Genomic DNA, 16,808 nt, shown 5'->3' with positions numbered 1-16,808 from the left:
GTGAGGGCAGTGGGTGGGTTGGGCTATAAAGGTCATGACCCTGCTATGCATGGGGGGGCATTCTCCTTTGTAACCCTTGGGAGATTCTTGCAGTGGAACGTTGTTAATCCCACTGGGACTTGCCTGGCTTCTGAAGGGTTTCTCACTGCCTCATGATTACCTAGGGCCAAGTTAGGAATCAGAGAGGGGACGCTGGCCTGAAAATAGTCACAGTTCGGGAGGAGGGCCTGAATGGCACGGCGCCACCGCTCCCTTCTCACTGCCAGAAGATGGTGCCATAAGGAGACAGTCAAATGGGGAGTGTGTGTGTCCGAAGACAGGTGTGAAAAGTGTAGAGGAGAGTGAATGTTTTCTTCCTGGCTTCTAGAGGGGGAGATGAACATTTTAGAGATTGACTTTCAGAAACCCTTAGAGACAGTAAAAGCAAATACAGGAGGTGATTCTTTTTATGAGGTTGGGCTTAGTGGGTATATTTCTAGATGTTTCTATTTTGTAAGAAAACATTTTGTATTTACTGTTGGTTGCCAATTATTGAGGAATGGAAACCGTGATGTGCCTTGTTTCCCATAGTGCCCGAGAACACAAAGTGAAGCATCGTTTGAAAACTTGAAGGTGACAGGTCATTTCAACAAAGACAGTTTTTTAAATTCAAGTGTAGTTGACATTATTAGACTAGTTTCAGATGTCCAACAGTGATTCAACGTTTATATATTACGAAGCAACCACAGTAAATCTAGGTAACATCTGTCACTATACAAAGTTGTTTCAATATTAACTATATTCCCTATGCTGTACATTGCATTCCGTGTCTTTTTTTTTTTTTTTAAAGAATTTATTTATTTGAGAGAGAGAATGAGAGCTAGCACGAGAGGGAAGAGGGTCTGAGGGAGAAGCAGACTCCCTGCTGAGCAGGGAGCCTGATGTGGGACTCGATCCCGGGACTCCAGGATCATGACCTGAGCCGAAGGCAGTCGCTTAACCAACTGAGCCACCCAGGCGCCCTCCATGTCTTCTTTTATAACTGGAAGTTTGTACCTTTTTAACCTCTCTCCCCCATTTTACCCCTCTCCCTACTTCACTCCCCTCTAGTAACCACCAGCTTGTTCTCTGTATTTATGATTGTTTCAGTTTAGCTTTTTGTTTTGTTTTGTTTTTTAAGATTTTATTAATTTGACAGAGAGTGCAAGCAGAGGGAGAGAGAGGGAGAAGCAGCCTCCCTGCTGAGCAAGGAGCCCGATGTGGGACTTGATCCCGGGAGATCATGACCTGAGCAGAAGGCAGACGCTTAACCGACTGAGCCACCCAGGCATCCCTGTTTTTGTTTTTTTTTTTTTAAATAACACACATATGTGAGATCATTATATTGTCTTAGTCTGGCTTATTTCACTTAGTATAATACACTCTAGTAAAAGGTGAAAGATGTGATCTGAAGAGAAACCAGAGTATCTCTAGGTCCATCTATATTGTCACAAATGGCAAGATTTCATCCTTTTTATGGCTAAGTAATATTCCATTGTATATATCTCCCATCCTTTTTATCCATTCATCTAATAATAGACACTTGGATTGCTTCCGTATCTTGGCTATTGTCAGTATTGCTGCAATAAACATAGTGGCGCATATATCTTTTCAAATTGGTGTTTCTTTCTTGGGATAAATACCCAGAAGTGGAATCGTCAACCGTATGGTAGTTCTCGTTTTAATTTTTCCCTTACCAATGCTTGTATCTTCTTGATACTAGCTATTCTAAGATATAAGGTGATATCTTGTGGTTTTGATTTGCATTTCCCTAATGATTACTGATGTTGAGCATCTTTTCATGTGTCTGCTGGCCATCTGTATGTTTTCTTTGGAAAAATGCCTATTCAGGTCCTCTGCCCATTTTTAAAATTAGATTGTTTGCTCTTTACATAGAGATGTAGGAGTGCTTTATATATATATTGGGTATTAATCCCTTATTGGCTATATCATTGCATATATCTTCTGCCATTCAATAGGTTGCCTTTTCATTTCATTGATGGTTTCTTTTGCTGTGTAAAAGCTGTAACTTGATGTGGTCCCACACTTATTTTTGCTTCTGTTGCCCTTGTCTGAGGGGACAGATCCAAAAAAAAAAAAAAAATTGCTAAGGCTGATGACAAAGATTATTTTCTATGTTTTCTTCTAGGATTTTTATGGTTTCAGGTCTTATGTTTAGGTCTTTAATCTGTTTTGAGTTTATTTTTATATATGGTGTAAGAAAGTGGTCCAGTTTCATTCTTTCAGGTGTCCAGTTTTCCCAGCACCATTTTGAAGACTTTTTCCCCTTGGATGTTCTTGCCTTTTTTGTCACAGATTAATTAACCGCATTTATTTCTGGTCTCTCTGTTCCATGTGTCTTTGTGTCTTTGTGTGTGTGTGTGTGTGTGTGTGTACACCATACTGTTTTGATTACTATAGCTTTGTAGTATGTTTTGAAATCTGGGCACATTATGCCTTTAGCTTTGCAAGATTGCTTTGGCTATTTGGGTTCTTTTGTAATTTGATAAAAATTTTAGGATTATTCTAGTTCTGGGAAAAGATGCTATTGGTATTTTGATAGGGATTGCATTCAATCTGTAGATTGCTTTGGGTTGTATGGAAATTTTAACAATAGTCTTCCAAGCATGAGCTTGGCATATCTTTCCATTTATTTGTGTCAACTTCAATTTCTTTTATCAGTGTCTTATTTCACAGTACAGGTCTTTTACCTACTTGATTAAATTTACTGTGGACCTATGCATTTTAAACTGAAGTTTCTGGAAAGATTATTTAACATACTAACAACACTTTGGATACATTTGTTACACATTTTATGTTGAAGTCATATTGGTTAGAAATTGCTGTATGAAAGTGATAGACAATCTTCCATTTGGTAGCTGTTTTCTGACTTGGTATGATAGATTCAAAACTTAGTATTTATTTTCCAGTCTCCTTTTCTATTTAAGGTGAAACCAGATTACTTCAGATATTTAAGATATCTGTGGTCAAAAGACCAAGAGCTTTGTTTTCCCTCCCAAGCCTCCAGGGTGACTGAGGAGGTCTGATGAGATAAGAGGTGGAGAGTATTTTGTTTGAACTCATTGATTTAGGGATGGGTGCTTATTGTTTTTTTGTTTTTGTTTTTTTTTGAAAGGATTCTTTCACTGCATGTGAGCATTGATTACTCAGTTTAAGTAATATTCTCTGATTTAGGGGTAGCAGGAGGACTTGCTTGACTTTGAAGCTATTTCTTGTTACTTTCAGTGCAAAGGCTAATGTGTTGCTAATTGTTGTTCTATGTCAGTGGGTCTATTTTTTTGTGTCCTGAGGGCCCACAGATGGCTTTTGAGAGGGGATTTGCAATGAGCTGAGTTACAATGCAGAGAACTCCTGATTGCTTTGTGGAGAATGTATTGGAAGGAGGCAAGAGGCTAATGATTTACTCAGTCCTTCAGGAGAGAGAGATGGGTATCTTGGACCTGGAGTAATAGTGAAGGTGAGAAATAGTTGCATTCGGAATATATTTTGAAGGCGGTGCCCATTTTAATTGCTAATGAGGTAATAGGGAAAGAGGGGGAACAAGGCTGACTGCTAGGTTTTTGGTATGATCAGCTTGGGCGCCTAGAGGCATTTTTTATTGAGACTGAGGAACACTGGGGCAAGAAAGAATTTTTGTGAGTCAAGAAGCCTGGAGTTCTTGGGCGCCTGGGTGGCTCAGTTGGTTAAGCGACTGCCTTCGGCTCAGGTCATGATCCTGGAGTCCCCGGATCGAGTCCCACATCGGGCTTCCTGCTCAGCGGGGAGTCTGCTTCTCCCTCTGACCCTCTTCCCTCTCGTGCTTTCTATCTCTCATCCTCTCTCTGAAATAAATAAATAAAATCTAAAAAAAAAAAAAAAAAAGCCTGGAGTTCTTTTAGAGGCAGGAAGTTTGAGATGCCTGTTACGTATACAGGTGCAAATGTTGAATTAACAGTTGGGTCATCAGATCTGGAGCTTTAGGGAAAGATCCCGGCAGTGAGATGCTTGTGGGGCTTGCCATGAAACAGAATGTATTTAAAGATGATGAGTGTAAGAAGAGAGGAGCTAAGGGGCATGAGCCGTGAATTACTCCCAACATTAGGAGGTTGGTCAGAGAAGCCAGCAGAAGAATTTGCCAAGGAGCAGCCCGTGAGTTGAGGAGGATTAAAGCTAGGGGAGTGCCTCTCAAGCCAAGTGAAGGTGGTGTCTTGGGGTTCGAACCCTATAGTGTGAAGAGTTTTGTTTACCAGAGGACACTTTTGTTCACTTTTTGGTAAGTAGATGTGTGTTTAGTGATCATTTAGAATCTTGATAAGCTTGAGGAAACCATGGTAAATTCAGCCAAAATTAAAAACAAGCACAGTACATCTCTTGAAAACACCAGAACATGAGAGTTAATTATCCTTAGGCAGTCTCACTGCCGGGTACTGGATACATTCTGTTAATCACTTTTGAAATATCAACAGTGGATGGAGGAACCATAATACTCTTTGAGGGCCCCCCAAATCCACAACATTCTTTTGTATCTGGCCACTGCCCATAGTGCTGTTTTGAGAGCTTCATTTGCTTACTTAGGAAGCCCCATTCTCCATCATATCAAAATATTAAAATATAACCACACTTCCTAAATTTAAACAGTTGAGTTGCTATTGAGTTAACTGTTGATACTCCAGTACATCTAAGATCTTTCCATGCTTTTTCTCTTCTCTGCTTATTCCTCAGGTCTCTGCTAAACATGTGATTTGCTCAGAGACCTTCACCCTATAATAGCAACAGGAATGCCTGTGATTTTTCTTCACTGATTACAATTTCTGTTTGTATAGTTGTTTCTTTTGTTCACTGTGTGGTAGCACCTAGCAGAGTGTTGGGCATACGTGGGCACCTAATAAATGTGAATGAATGTCATCCAGTATTAGGAAACAGGTGCCTCAGTAGCTTTGGTTTGGTTTCCAAGCTCAGTGTCTTTATTTTTAAGTCAGAGTGGTTGAGGTATCCTTACTTATAGCAAAAATTGCCTTTTTAGGAGGGCAGTTCATTGAACTTTGGCAAATACATTGTCAGCCACCATCAAAAAATAGAAATTTCTTTTCTTTTTTTTTTTTTAAGATTTTATTTATTCATGAGAGACAGAGAGAGGCAGAGGGAGAAGCAGGCTCCCGCTGAGCAGGGAGCCCGATGCAGGACCCGATCCCAGGACCCTGAGATCATGACCTGAGCTGAAGGCAGACGCTTAACGACTGAGCCACCCAGGTGCCCCCAAAATAGAAATTTCTGTCATGCAGTTTTTTTGTGTCCCTTTCAGCCTCTCTCCCCTGACTCCCAGGCAAACGCTGATCTCAGTCTTTCTTCATGGTTTTGCCCTTCCAGATACTATGTAAAGAACATTACATGCCTTTTGTGTCTGGCATCTTTCACTTAGAGAAATATCTCAAACACAGAGGCTATTGTTTGTATCAACGGTCTACCTTTTTCTTGCCGAGTGGTATTTCATTGTATGGATGTACTTCAGTTTTTCTTATTCAACCACGGGTGATGGACATTTATGTTGTTTCTAGTTTTTTGCAATTTATTAGCTTTTCCTTCTTGGTCTTAATTAGTAGACAGGAAATTAAAACAGCAATAGTCACCCACAGCCACAAACCCCTATTCATGTCTACTGTTTTCATTTTCCCATTTTTTTTTTCCTATGTGTTTTGCATGGTAATACTACTAAAACACACATTTTGCCTAGTTTTATAAACTGCATATTTTTAAAAATGGTTGCATTTCATTGAGTCCCTCTAATTTTCTAATCCTTTCCTTGGTGACATTCAGATTGTTTCTAAGTCATCACAGTTGTAGAAAATGTGCTAACCATCATCTAAAGTGTTCCTATGATAAATTATTGGCAACAGTTGAAGACTCTTAATTGAAAGTAATAGAAATCAATTCAAGCTAACTGGGGCAAAAAATGGATAGGTGTTAAAAGGGTATGGAATATTTCTCAGAAGTTAACGTCAAGGACATTGTCAGGAACCAAGTCAGGTTGGTCGTTCTTCGTTATTTCTGCTTCTCTTGGGGCTTTGGTAGCATTCTCTTTGCAGAGACTTGTTTCATCTGCTCCGGGGTGCATGGCAGGAGGCGGCTAACTCCGCAGTGCTGGGATTTATGTTTTCCAGTCCAGGGACTTCCACAGACACACTCTGCCTGACTAGCTATTTCAAATCCAATGGTGGGGGAGAGACAGTCTGACCACATTGGAGGTAGTCATCCACACCAGGACAGTTCACTGTTGTTCATACACTGGAGCTCAACTCAGTAAAAAGGAGATGTTCTCAGAGAAAGGGAGTTGTTGTAAACTAATCCCACACTCAGAGGTTACCATTTAAAGTAAGATTACACAGAATCCATTTTATGACTATTCAAGTTGCTTTTCATTTTCAAAAGGGTAACTACAATATGGTCTTAGGAGAGAGTTGGGAGTATTACATGTATCTATTTTTTAATATTTGTATTTATATATTAAAAATCATTTAGGTACCTGTTTCCACAGCTCATATACTAAGAGTAGAATAATACAGAGAAGGATTAGCATGGCCCCTTCCCAAGGATGACCCGCAACTTCATGAAGCATTTTGTATTTTTATAAGCTAGGTCCTGGTGATGTAATGTACAGCGTAGTGACTATAGTTGATGATACTATATTGCATGTTTAAAAGTTGCTTAGAGAGTAGATCTTAAAAGTTTTCATCACAAGCAAAAAAGAGTTGTTTACCTCTTCTTGGTTTTGATCCATCCCCTCTGAGTGATGTTTAATGGATAGCTAAGAAAATCTGATTTCTTAGCATTTATTGAATGCTTGCTTTCTGTTAAGCATTGTGTCTGAGACTTCTGTAAATACAAGGGAGTTTATTAGACAGCTCTTATTCTTGGAACCATGCAGTCAAGTTGAGATTTACTTAACCCTGGAGGAGTTTATTAAGTGGTCCTTGAGTGGAAATGTTCCATATACAGGTAGTTGTCAGTCTTTGTCTGGAAATAATATCAATACAGGTGCTAAATAGTTCAGTAGGAATGTCAGTACCTTGATTTAACTATGGAATGCCTGCCTGGAAACCTGTTCCTAAGTTGTGTGACACATTGTGGGGTTATGTATCTTGTGCTCACTTTAAGTTTTAGGTCCTAGCTGGAGTCTGGAGTCCCCTAGCCTGGCCAGGCTGCTTTACCTGGAGCCTGCAGGACTCATCCAGTGACTATTGGCAGGTCCCCCTGTGCGTCCGAGTGCCCCTTTAATTTTAAACAACTCCTATGCGGTGCATAAGGAATGGTGCAGATGACCACAGGGGAAGGGAGGGAAAACTGAATGGGAAAGAATCAGAGACGGAGACAAACCATGAGAGACTCTGGACTCCGGGAACCAAACTGAGGGTTACAGAAGGGAGGGGGTTGGGGGGATGGGGTAACTGGGTGATGGGTACTGGGGAGAGCACGTGTGGTGATGGGCACTGGGTGTTGTGCGCAACTGATGAATCGTTGAACACTGCATCAAAAACCAATGATGTACTATATGCTGGCTAATTGAACATCATAATAAATGAAAATAAATTTAAAAAAACTAAAGAAAAATAAAAGTCTTTGTCAGCAAATGCACTCTGGTTACTATCATAATCTTACTCTTCTCTGAAATCATTTATTTTGTGACTTTATGTTGATACAATGAAAATTTTAATGAAGATTTTAGCAATGAAACTTGCCAAGTTAAGGTATCTGTTCACGTGTATAAGTGGGTTCTTTGGATGTGATGGTCTAACTCAGAGGAGCTTCTCCCTGGCAGCTGCGTTGTACCACAGTGGTCAGCATGATGATGCATGCTAGAGTGTAGACCCTTCCATTTGTGGGTTTAATATTTTAGATACCAAATAGTTACAAGGCAGCCCAAAATTCTAAGATACGTAATATCGTATTTTTCTCCTATTCTGTAGATTGGGACAGTTGAGGTTGCAGTGAAGTTATGCTATTAGCTCTAGCTCTTCTGGTTTGTGGTTTTGATTTGTTCACGGTAAAATGTACCTAACATAAAATTTACCATTTTAACCATTTTTAAGTATAGAGATCAGTGGCATTAACTTAACTCATAATGTGTAACCATCACCGCAGTCTAGTTCCAGAATTTTCCATCAACGCAAACAGAAACTTTGAACTCATTAAAGGCCAATTTTCCATTCAATCTTCCACCAGCCCCTGGTAACCTCTATTCTACTGTTTGTATGAGTTTGACTATTTTGGTACCTCAAGTAAGAGGAGTGCTACCATATTTGTCCTTTTGGTCTGGTTTATTTCGTTTAGCATGTTTTCAAAGTTTATCTATTTGTAGCATGAGTCAGAATTTCTTTCCTTTTTAATGGCTGAATAATACTCCATTGTATTTATGTACCATATTTTCTTTACTCATCTGTTGATGGACGCTTGGATTGCTTCAACCTTGTGGTTATTATGAATAATGCTGCTGTGAACATGGGTGTACAAATACCTGTTCAAGTCCCTGCTTTTGGTCCTTTTGGGTATATACCTAGGAGTGGAATACAAGGTTGTATGGTAGTTCTATATTTAACTTTGTGAGAAGCCACCAGATCGTTTTCCACAGCTGCTGAATCGTTTTACATTCTGACTATGAATTTGAGAGCGATCCAATTTCTTCACATCCTCACTAACATTTTGATAATAGCCATGCTAATGGGTGTGAAATGGTATCTCATGGTTTTGATTTGCATTTCCCAGAAGATTTTTGATGTTGAGTATCTTTTCATGCACTTAGCCATTTGTACTTGTTCTAAGGAGAAATGTTTTTTTTCTTTTTAAGATTTTATTTTATTTGAAAGAGCACAAAGAGGGGGAGTAGCAGGCAGAGGGAGAAGCAGGCTCCCTGCTCAGTGGGGAGCCTGATGCAGGACTCGATTTCAGGACCCCGGGATCATGAGCTGAAGGCAGATGCTTAACCAACTGAACCACCCAGGCACCCCAGAGAAATGTCTTTTCAAGTCCTTTTTTACATGTTAACATTTTGAATTAAATTTTCTGTTCCTTGGTTTCACTTCATAGTCCTATGTATTAGCTTTCTTATTGTGTATTAAGAAAGTTAGATTGAAAGCGGGGAGGAAAGTTTTCTGTCTTGGTGGAAGATGTTAAAAAGTGAAGTTTTTTTTTTTTTTTTAAGGATAGATTTATTTGAGAGAGCACGTGTGTGCGAGTGTGGGGGAGAGCAGAGGTAGAGGGAAAAATCCCAAGTAGACTCCCCACTGAGTGTGGAGCCTGACATGGGGCTCAGTCTAACAACCCTGAGAGCAGACCTGTGCTGAAACCAAGAGCTGCACACTTAATCGACCCAGGCGCCCCTGACAGATTTTATCTGTTGAAGCCAAATTTTGCTCTTGGTGTTTTCCAGTCGGCTGTGTGCTCACATGCACGTGGACGAGGTAGGAGACCACTTGTCTGGCTGGAGTGAGGAAGGCCTGACGCCTTATGTCTCCTTTGGGATTGTAAAGGGAGGAGGAGGAAGAGAGAGGATGGAGAATGAGATTCCTTTCTCTTTCATCTCTTTATATTTTAGAAAGGCAGAGAACTTTCTCCCATTTTTTTTTTTTCCACCCCCCCTTCCTCCACTCTCTTCTGACTCCTGAGACTGAAGATGATGGTGGCCAGAGTCAGGTAGCAAAGTAACTTCTATCATTCTCTTCCCTGACTGTGTTTTTTCCCCATTGACACAGTGCCCGAACTGGTGTTCAGCTTCTTGGTCTTTATGCATCCATATAGTATGTACGTATCTTAGTGGGAGATGTACTACACTTTAGTTTGGGGGCTAGCCTAGGAACCTAATCATCATTAGCATTTCTCTAGGAAAGTGAGTTTTGAGTTAGAATACATTTCCAAATGAGCTTTGGAGGATAACGTGCTTGTAAGTTGGGGACTGCCTGTCCCAGCAGTATAGCACAAGGGTGTGTGATGAGGTGCTTGGGATTGAAGGAGAACACGCAGTTGCTGCGGGGGCTGTGGAGTGGGTCAGACCATGGGCTTTGGAATGAGCAGGTTTACACCTGAATCCCGCTTACGTATTGTGTGCTTTGCGCCTAAGTTTCCATCTTGGAAACTGTAGCTGTTGATACACATGTATGTGGGTACGGTGTCTGCATGCTGGTTGACTCCAATCAAAGTGATAAGGGAGATGTAAGAGTTTTTCCCTCAAAGGCCCTGCTGCCTGTTTGTGCTACATCAAAGTGCAGCATCTTACCTAAGTTTTCCTTTGTGCAGAAAGGGCACTGATGCAAGCACTGGGCCTTCTGACTTGCTTCCAGAATCTTCAGAGCACATCCAGGCTTCTGTGATAACTGGTGCTGGCTGAACTCTTGCAGATCCTTCCCTCATCGCTGCACGTGGTCTTGGTCTCTGGCATCCTAAAACATTTTAAAAGTTGGGTTCAGAGATGTTAATTTCCAGTGATGTTGAATTCATTATTATTTTTGCTTCTGGGAGGATTTCTAGTCTTCCTGTATATTTTATTGTGTAACTTTTTTCTCTTGGGTCTTCACTGACATGTCTGGGAATAAAGAGATAAGTTTTTCAATCTAAGTTAATTTTTCAAATCAGGTAGGAGAAAGGAGGGAAAGTTCTGAGTGTGTACTGCACATGCCTAGGGAACTGGAAGAATGATTTAGTTTCTAGTAGGTAAGCCTTTCTCAGGAATGTATTTTTGGAGGTTGAATCTCTCTTTGATTCTCTAACATGGATTAAGCAGTCTTGTCCTATAATCTTCATAGTTCCCATGCCACTACTTTTTCAAAGACCTGTGTTGATTTTTTTTTTTTTTTCCATTCTACCTCTCTCCCTTGGATTATTTGTGATGATTGGCAAGTGGTTGTGCAGTTTCAGGAATTGGGAGCACTGCTCTGGTTCTTTACTCCATTGAGTAATCAAATGTTTTCATGCCTAGATCATCTTTATCATCGAGAGATACTGGCTTAAAAAATGTGGAACATAAGATGTTTGGTTTGGGGCCTACGTTATCCTTGTAGAAAAAATGTAATCTGTCTTGAGACCCAGTAGAGGACAGAATGTCCTGCTCCTTATCCTAATTGGCATCAGCGATGGTGGCCACAGCGCTTTCCTTGTATGACAGTAATGCAGATGAAACTGGCCTCAGGATCAGATAATTTTTCTCAGTGGATGCACATGGCAGACATAATTATGAATCACTTTATCTCCTTTGTGGTGTAGTCACTGGAAGATAAAAAACAAGAGGGATTCAGGTTTGGGTAATGCAAGGTAAATATTGACTCTTGTTTTCATCTGCAGCTTTGGGACAGATGGTTTAATATGTTAACATTGGTGTAGGATGCCTTTGGTGTCTTTTTTTTTTTTTTTAACAAGTTGTTTTCTGTAGGTTTGTCTCTAGTTTGTGCAGGTTTTCCTTTTAGTGTATTTGATGTTCTCATGGCAGGATTCATCTGTAACTCCGTGCCATTTCCCCTAAGATAATTGAATGCATGGTGTTAAAGAGGATAAAAATTTGCTTATATCGTAAATGCACCATTAAAGAGCAGCTGAAAATAGAGTTGTGATCCTGGTTCTGTCTCTAAGCAGCTGTATGAACTTGGAAGTCCTCAGGGCTGCTCTACTTCAGGATTCTAAGGGCACTGTTAGCATCCTCTTTAATGTAAATGGTAACTGCTGGGCTTCTTTTCTGTAGAATGCAGTGTGAACGGTGACCCCTAGAGTCAGGCCACAGAGGCACTACGAGAAATCCTAACTTACTCCCTGGACCACCGATTTTTCACAGAATAAGGTTGGGTAGAATGAACTCCGATGCTCTGACGGCTGGGAGAGGCGTCCATCATCCCTGGTAGCCCCTCTTCCATGACTGGGCCCCGTTTCCAGGAGAATTGTAAAATTATTTTTGTTAACAAAAGTAGCGTTTTATTTCCAGAGAATTGACGTAGTCCTTAACAATAGCATTGCTCTAGGAAAATGAATTTTGAGTTAGAATACATTTCCAAATGAACTTTGGGAATCACCTGCTTCTCTGTTGGGGAACCGTGCGCCCCAGCAGTAGCGCTCAGGGTCATGTGTGACGTGCGTGGGGTTGCAGGAGGACACGTTCCGTGCAGGGGCTGCGGGGTGGGTCAGCGTGCGGGCTCCAGCATGAACAGGTTTGCACCGGAGTCCCACACTTGGAGTGTTTGACCTCATGTGTAGACTTGCCGTGTCTTGTGTAGACTTGTCATGTGCAGTCCTTGCAAGACTTGGCATGTATTTCAGGTCTCTGCATGGGACAACCTGTTGTTGGGCTTTGAAAGGCATTCATTTTTAGAGTCTGTATTGACTATTGGGAGAAGTCACAGCTTCAGTGACCCCAGGTACTCGTAATGCAAAGAGCGTTGACGCTGGTCCAAGATGCTGATTAAATGATTTCTAAATCTTCCGATTTCAGTTTCTATGAAAGAAATGTTGATCCAAAAAGTACAATCTGTAAAGAATGGGTTTTACTCCATTGGAGCGTAAATATTTTTAATATTTTGGTATTTAGATAAGATTCCCAAGATGATTATAAATATTTAATTATGAAGCAAATTTATACATAGGTCCCTTATACATAAATCATTTGATAATCTGTGAGCACTCAGAATTTCCTGAGTTGAAAGGCTATGAAAATCGTCAGAGTTTTTAGTATAGGAAGCAATATTCCTACACTGATAGAAAATGAGAAATCAAGTTGTACATAGATTAAAAAGGATTCCTATTGTAATGTAGATACATACTTAAGATGTTTCCTTCTAAACTTTTTTTTTTTTTAATTCAAGTCACTGGAATATTCTCGGTTCTTTAATTAAGCAGTCACCCAGCAACGGTGAATGCTGATTTAATCTGACAAGTCAAAGTCCCTCCTATTTGCAGAGTTGGTCCGGATTGACCAGTCAGTTGCTTGCTGTACAGAACTTTGTGTTTTTGTTTTGTTTTCAGTCTTACTGTAAGTGATGTACAATATAACCAAGAAACGTCTGTGTACAAGTTTTCCTCCTTTAAGCTTCAGACAAGTCTGTGATGTTTTGTTGGCAAAGAGTCCAAGGAAAATTCTTTAGTTTGGGGTCGGGGGGGAAGGCATTACACTCAGCTGTATCTACTGCTACAAGACCAGTTGGTCTTTGTATAACCGTGGTCTCCTGAGAGGATTCATTGAATGGTCTGGTGTTTGGATTTCTTTTAGTCTGCTTGCAGTTTCTGCTCTATGAAAAAGATAGTTTCTTATGTACAGCCACAAAGTATTTTATTTTGGGACAAATAACTTGAATAAGACCTCAATATCACAGCTGTTGATTTTCTTATTCTGAAGAATGCAGGTAAATTACCTTGATATAACTGATTTAGGGCATTTAAATTAAGCAAAAACTCCAGAGTTAAATTTTAAAAGTGATACTTTTTTTTTTAAATAAGCTACTTTTAAAATCTTACATACTTTTCATCTCCTTAGATTTTGTGACTTATATTAAAACATCCCTACTTCCGCATAAATTCTAGAATATGTAAAAATGCAAAGATTATGAGCAAATGTGAGTACACTCTTATTCTTTGGAGAGGAAGAAAGTGTGGTGTGCCATATTTTGTGCTTATGTTGTCAAATACCAAAACTCTAAGCAACATGTAAAAAAGTTTATATGTTGTTAAAACGGACTATGGTCATTTTATAGTTACGTATGCAGTAGCATGGAGTGTGACAGAAAATTATACGTACTTTAGTTTACTATGTACATCTGGAATATCCAGATGGTTAGAGTTTTGGTTATAGCTCTGAGGCAGAGGGGGAGGACCCTGCTAAGAGTAAGTGAATGAGGCAGAATGGGAGGGAGGGGTAGAAGGAAACTTAGAACTACTTGAATATTTAAAATGCTTTAAGTATGTTTAACCTGGCAATTTGCCTTTCACACTATCTTAGCAACAAGATAGGATTGGGAGAACACTTATGGATGCTATCTTATGATATGTTTAAAGAATATAGGATGTCCTGAAACATAATTGTTTGTACAAGGCAAATGTTGAAACATTTTACTTAGTGAAATTACTAAGCTTGCAGGAATGCTGTTTTAAGAGTTTGTGAACGTTTGGGGTTGTCCACATGCTGGTTTTGAGGTTTTAGGAAATTATGAAGCCAGAAAATCTTGGAATAAAAGTAGATTTTTGGAATAAAGTCCAGGAATCAGAATTCTTGAGCCTCGGGGTACCTGGGTGGCTCAGTCGGTTAAGCGTCTGCCTTCGGCTCAGGTCATGGTCCCAGAGCCCTGGGATCGAGCCCCACATCGGGCTCCCTGCTCAGCGGGGAGCCTGCTTCTCCCTCTGCCCCTCCCCCTGCTTGTGTTCCCTCTCTCGCTGTGTCTCTCTCTGTCAAATAAATAAATAAAATCTTAAAAAAAAATTCTTGAGCCTCAGTAGGTCAGTGAATTGGTTTTGTGTTGACTTTTTTTTTAATTAACATAATGCATTATTTCAGAGGTACAGGTCTGTGATTCATCGGTCTTACATAATTCACAGCGCTCACCATAGCACTTACCCTCCCCAGTGTTCATCACCCAGCCGCCCCATCCCTCCCATCCCCCTCTAGTCTAGCAACCCTCAGTTTGTTTCCTGAGATTGAGTCTCTTACTGTTTGTCTCCCCCTCTGGTTTCATCTTGTTTCATTTTTCCCTCCCTTCCCCTATGATCCTCTGTCTTGTTTCTCAAATTCCTCCTATCAGTGAAATCATATGATAATTGTCTTTCTCTGACTTATTTCGCTCAGCATAATACCCTCTAGTTCCATCCACGTTGTTGCAAATGGCAAGATCCCATTCCTTTTGATGGCTGTGAAATATTCCATTGTGTATATATACCACATCTTTATCCATTCATCTGTCGATGGACATCTTGGCTCTTTCCACAGTTTGGCTATTGTGGACATTGCTGCTATAAACATCGGGGTGCACGTACCCCTTCGGATCCCTACATTTGTATCTTTGGGGTAAATACCCAGTAGTGCAATTGCTGGGTCGTATGGTAGCTCTATTTTCAACTGTTTGAGGAACCTCCATACTGTTTGCCAGAGGGGCTGCACCAGCTTGCATTCCCACCAACAGTGTAGGAGGGTTCCCCTTTCTCCGCATCCCTGCCAATATCTGTCGTTTCCTGACTTGTTAATTTTAGCCATTCTGACCGGTGTGAGGTGGTATCTCATTGAGGTTTTGATTTGGATTTTCCTGATGCTGAGCGATGTTGAGCACTTTTTCATGTGTCTGTTGGCCATTTGGTTGTCGTCTTTGGAGAAATGTCTGTTCATGTCTTCTGCCTGTTTCTTGATTGGATTAAGAAGTCAAACTCTCACTCTTTGCAGGTGATATGATACTTGTTGTGGAAAACCCAAGGACTCCACCCCAAAACTGCTTGTGTTGACTCTTGAAGTAAACTCTAGGTAGGTGCTTTCCTTTAGTGGTGGTGTCTTTGTCATAATCAGCTAGGGTCTCACTCTTTCTAGGGCCCTGAAAGGCTTTTAATTGCATAGTGTGAATTATCTAAGACTGATTGTACTATATGGTTAACAGAGTAAGTCTGTTTTGAAATGCCAGTTCTTAGGCTGCGACCTTAGGCTTAAAATTTTATTTACCCACAAGATTTAAACAGAATATCAGTTAATTGTTTAATCTTTACTAGTGTAAAAATTGTTATTTTTCCCTTGGAGGGTTCTTTTTTTCTGGGATGTTTGTTACCAGTTTTGAGTACTTTGGTATGCCATCTGTCCACTACCACTCTTTGTTACCTGCTGGTGGTCTTATAACTGGGGTTGTTTTCTTTGTGTTTTGTTTTGTTTTTTTTGTTTTTGGAGGTGAGGGGCTTATATCTACTTTGAGGATACTTGAGAACACTCGATTGTTCCTACAAAAATATTCTAATTAGCAAAATGCAGGACCTTAGAGATATTTTAAATACAAACCTCATGTGCTTTTGAGGGTGGATGAGGAAAGAGAATGATACGTTTTTGAGGTAGTTTTAATTGTTTTACCATGGCATAAGCAAAGTTTCTCTGAGAGAGTTCATAGTTGAGTAGTATTTTCACTTAAAAACCCTTAAGTCTCAGTGTTTTAGAAAGAAGTGAATTACTTTCCTTGAATGACTAAACTAAATAGCATCTGTCTCTAAGCTTAATATGCATTTTAACCTAGATCCCTTATTTGTTCTTTGAACTTTTCCTTTATTATTGTTCGGAGTGGGGAAACAAAAACCTTTTAGCACCTTTTCGTTTAAACAAACTAAAGAAAAAAAGCATAGAAAGCCCTTGGATTTAAGCTTTTAGTATAAATTACCTTTTGTATCTACCTAACATGTGAATATTTATGCAGCTTTCCTGTACTGTCTGTCGTAGGTCCTTCTTAAAATATTAATGTAAGTGGAACAGTCTTTTGAAATAATGTTATATTTAGCACTCGTATGTTGGGCACTGAGTGCCTGCCAAGCTTCCTGCAGGTCCGTGCAGAAAACACAGAGGTAAGCCTTGAAGCTGTCTGGGGTGTCGTCTCCTCCCGGCACTGTATTCAGATCCATCCCAGCAATTTGCTGCGCTTGGTCTTTCCTCATTGGGACATCTTTCACACTTGAGCCAAGCCAAAGTGTTCATATCCACTTTAACAGCGTTGGCAGACTCTGTTGTTCCCAGAATAGAATGCAGAACCTTGAGCTTACCCAACTGCGGCCCTGGATCCCTCCCACAGCCACTTTTACTTTGAGCTTCTTACTCTTTC

General features: G+C 40.2%; 1 protein-coding gene and 1 non-coding gene across 4 annotated transcripts in view; both read left to right on the top strand.

Moving 5' to 3' along the window:
* MTUS1 (microtubule associated scaffold protein 1) overlaps positions 1-16,808 on the top strand; it is a 166,624-nt gene that overhangs the window by 13,987 nt on the left and 135,829 nt on the right. Inside the window, exon 2 of one of the 3 annotated variants that reach the window (XM_027598754.2) lies at positions 15,407-15,484. The exons of the other annotated variants lie outside the window; for them this stretch is intronic. The gene's annotated coding sequence lies outside the window, so the exon portion shown is untranslated. The remainder of the gene's footprint in view (positions 1-15,406; positions 15,485-16,808) is intronic. 3 annotated transcript variants of the gene reach the window in all.
* On the top strand, positions 6,537-6,642 carry LOC113926085. The gene has a single exon (XR_003521167.1). It is a non-coding gene; the product is annotated as a U6 spliceosomal RNA (small nuclear RNA).

The sequence above is a fragment of the Zalophus californianus genome, chromosome 2 (genome assembly GCF_009762305.2).
Source record: "Zalophus californianus isolate mZalCal1 chromosome 2, mZalCal1.pri.v2, whole genome shotgun sequence".
Classification (NCBI taxonomy): Eukaryota; Metazoa; Chordata; class Mammalia; order Carnivora; family Otariidae; genus Zalophus; species Zalophus californianus.
Note: the sequence above shows the minus strand (reverse complement) of the source record. Positions and strands in the feature narration are given on the sequence as shown.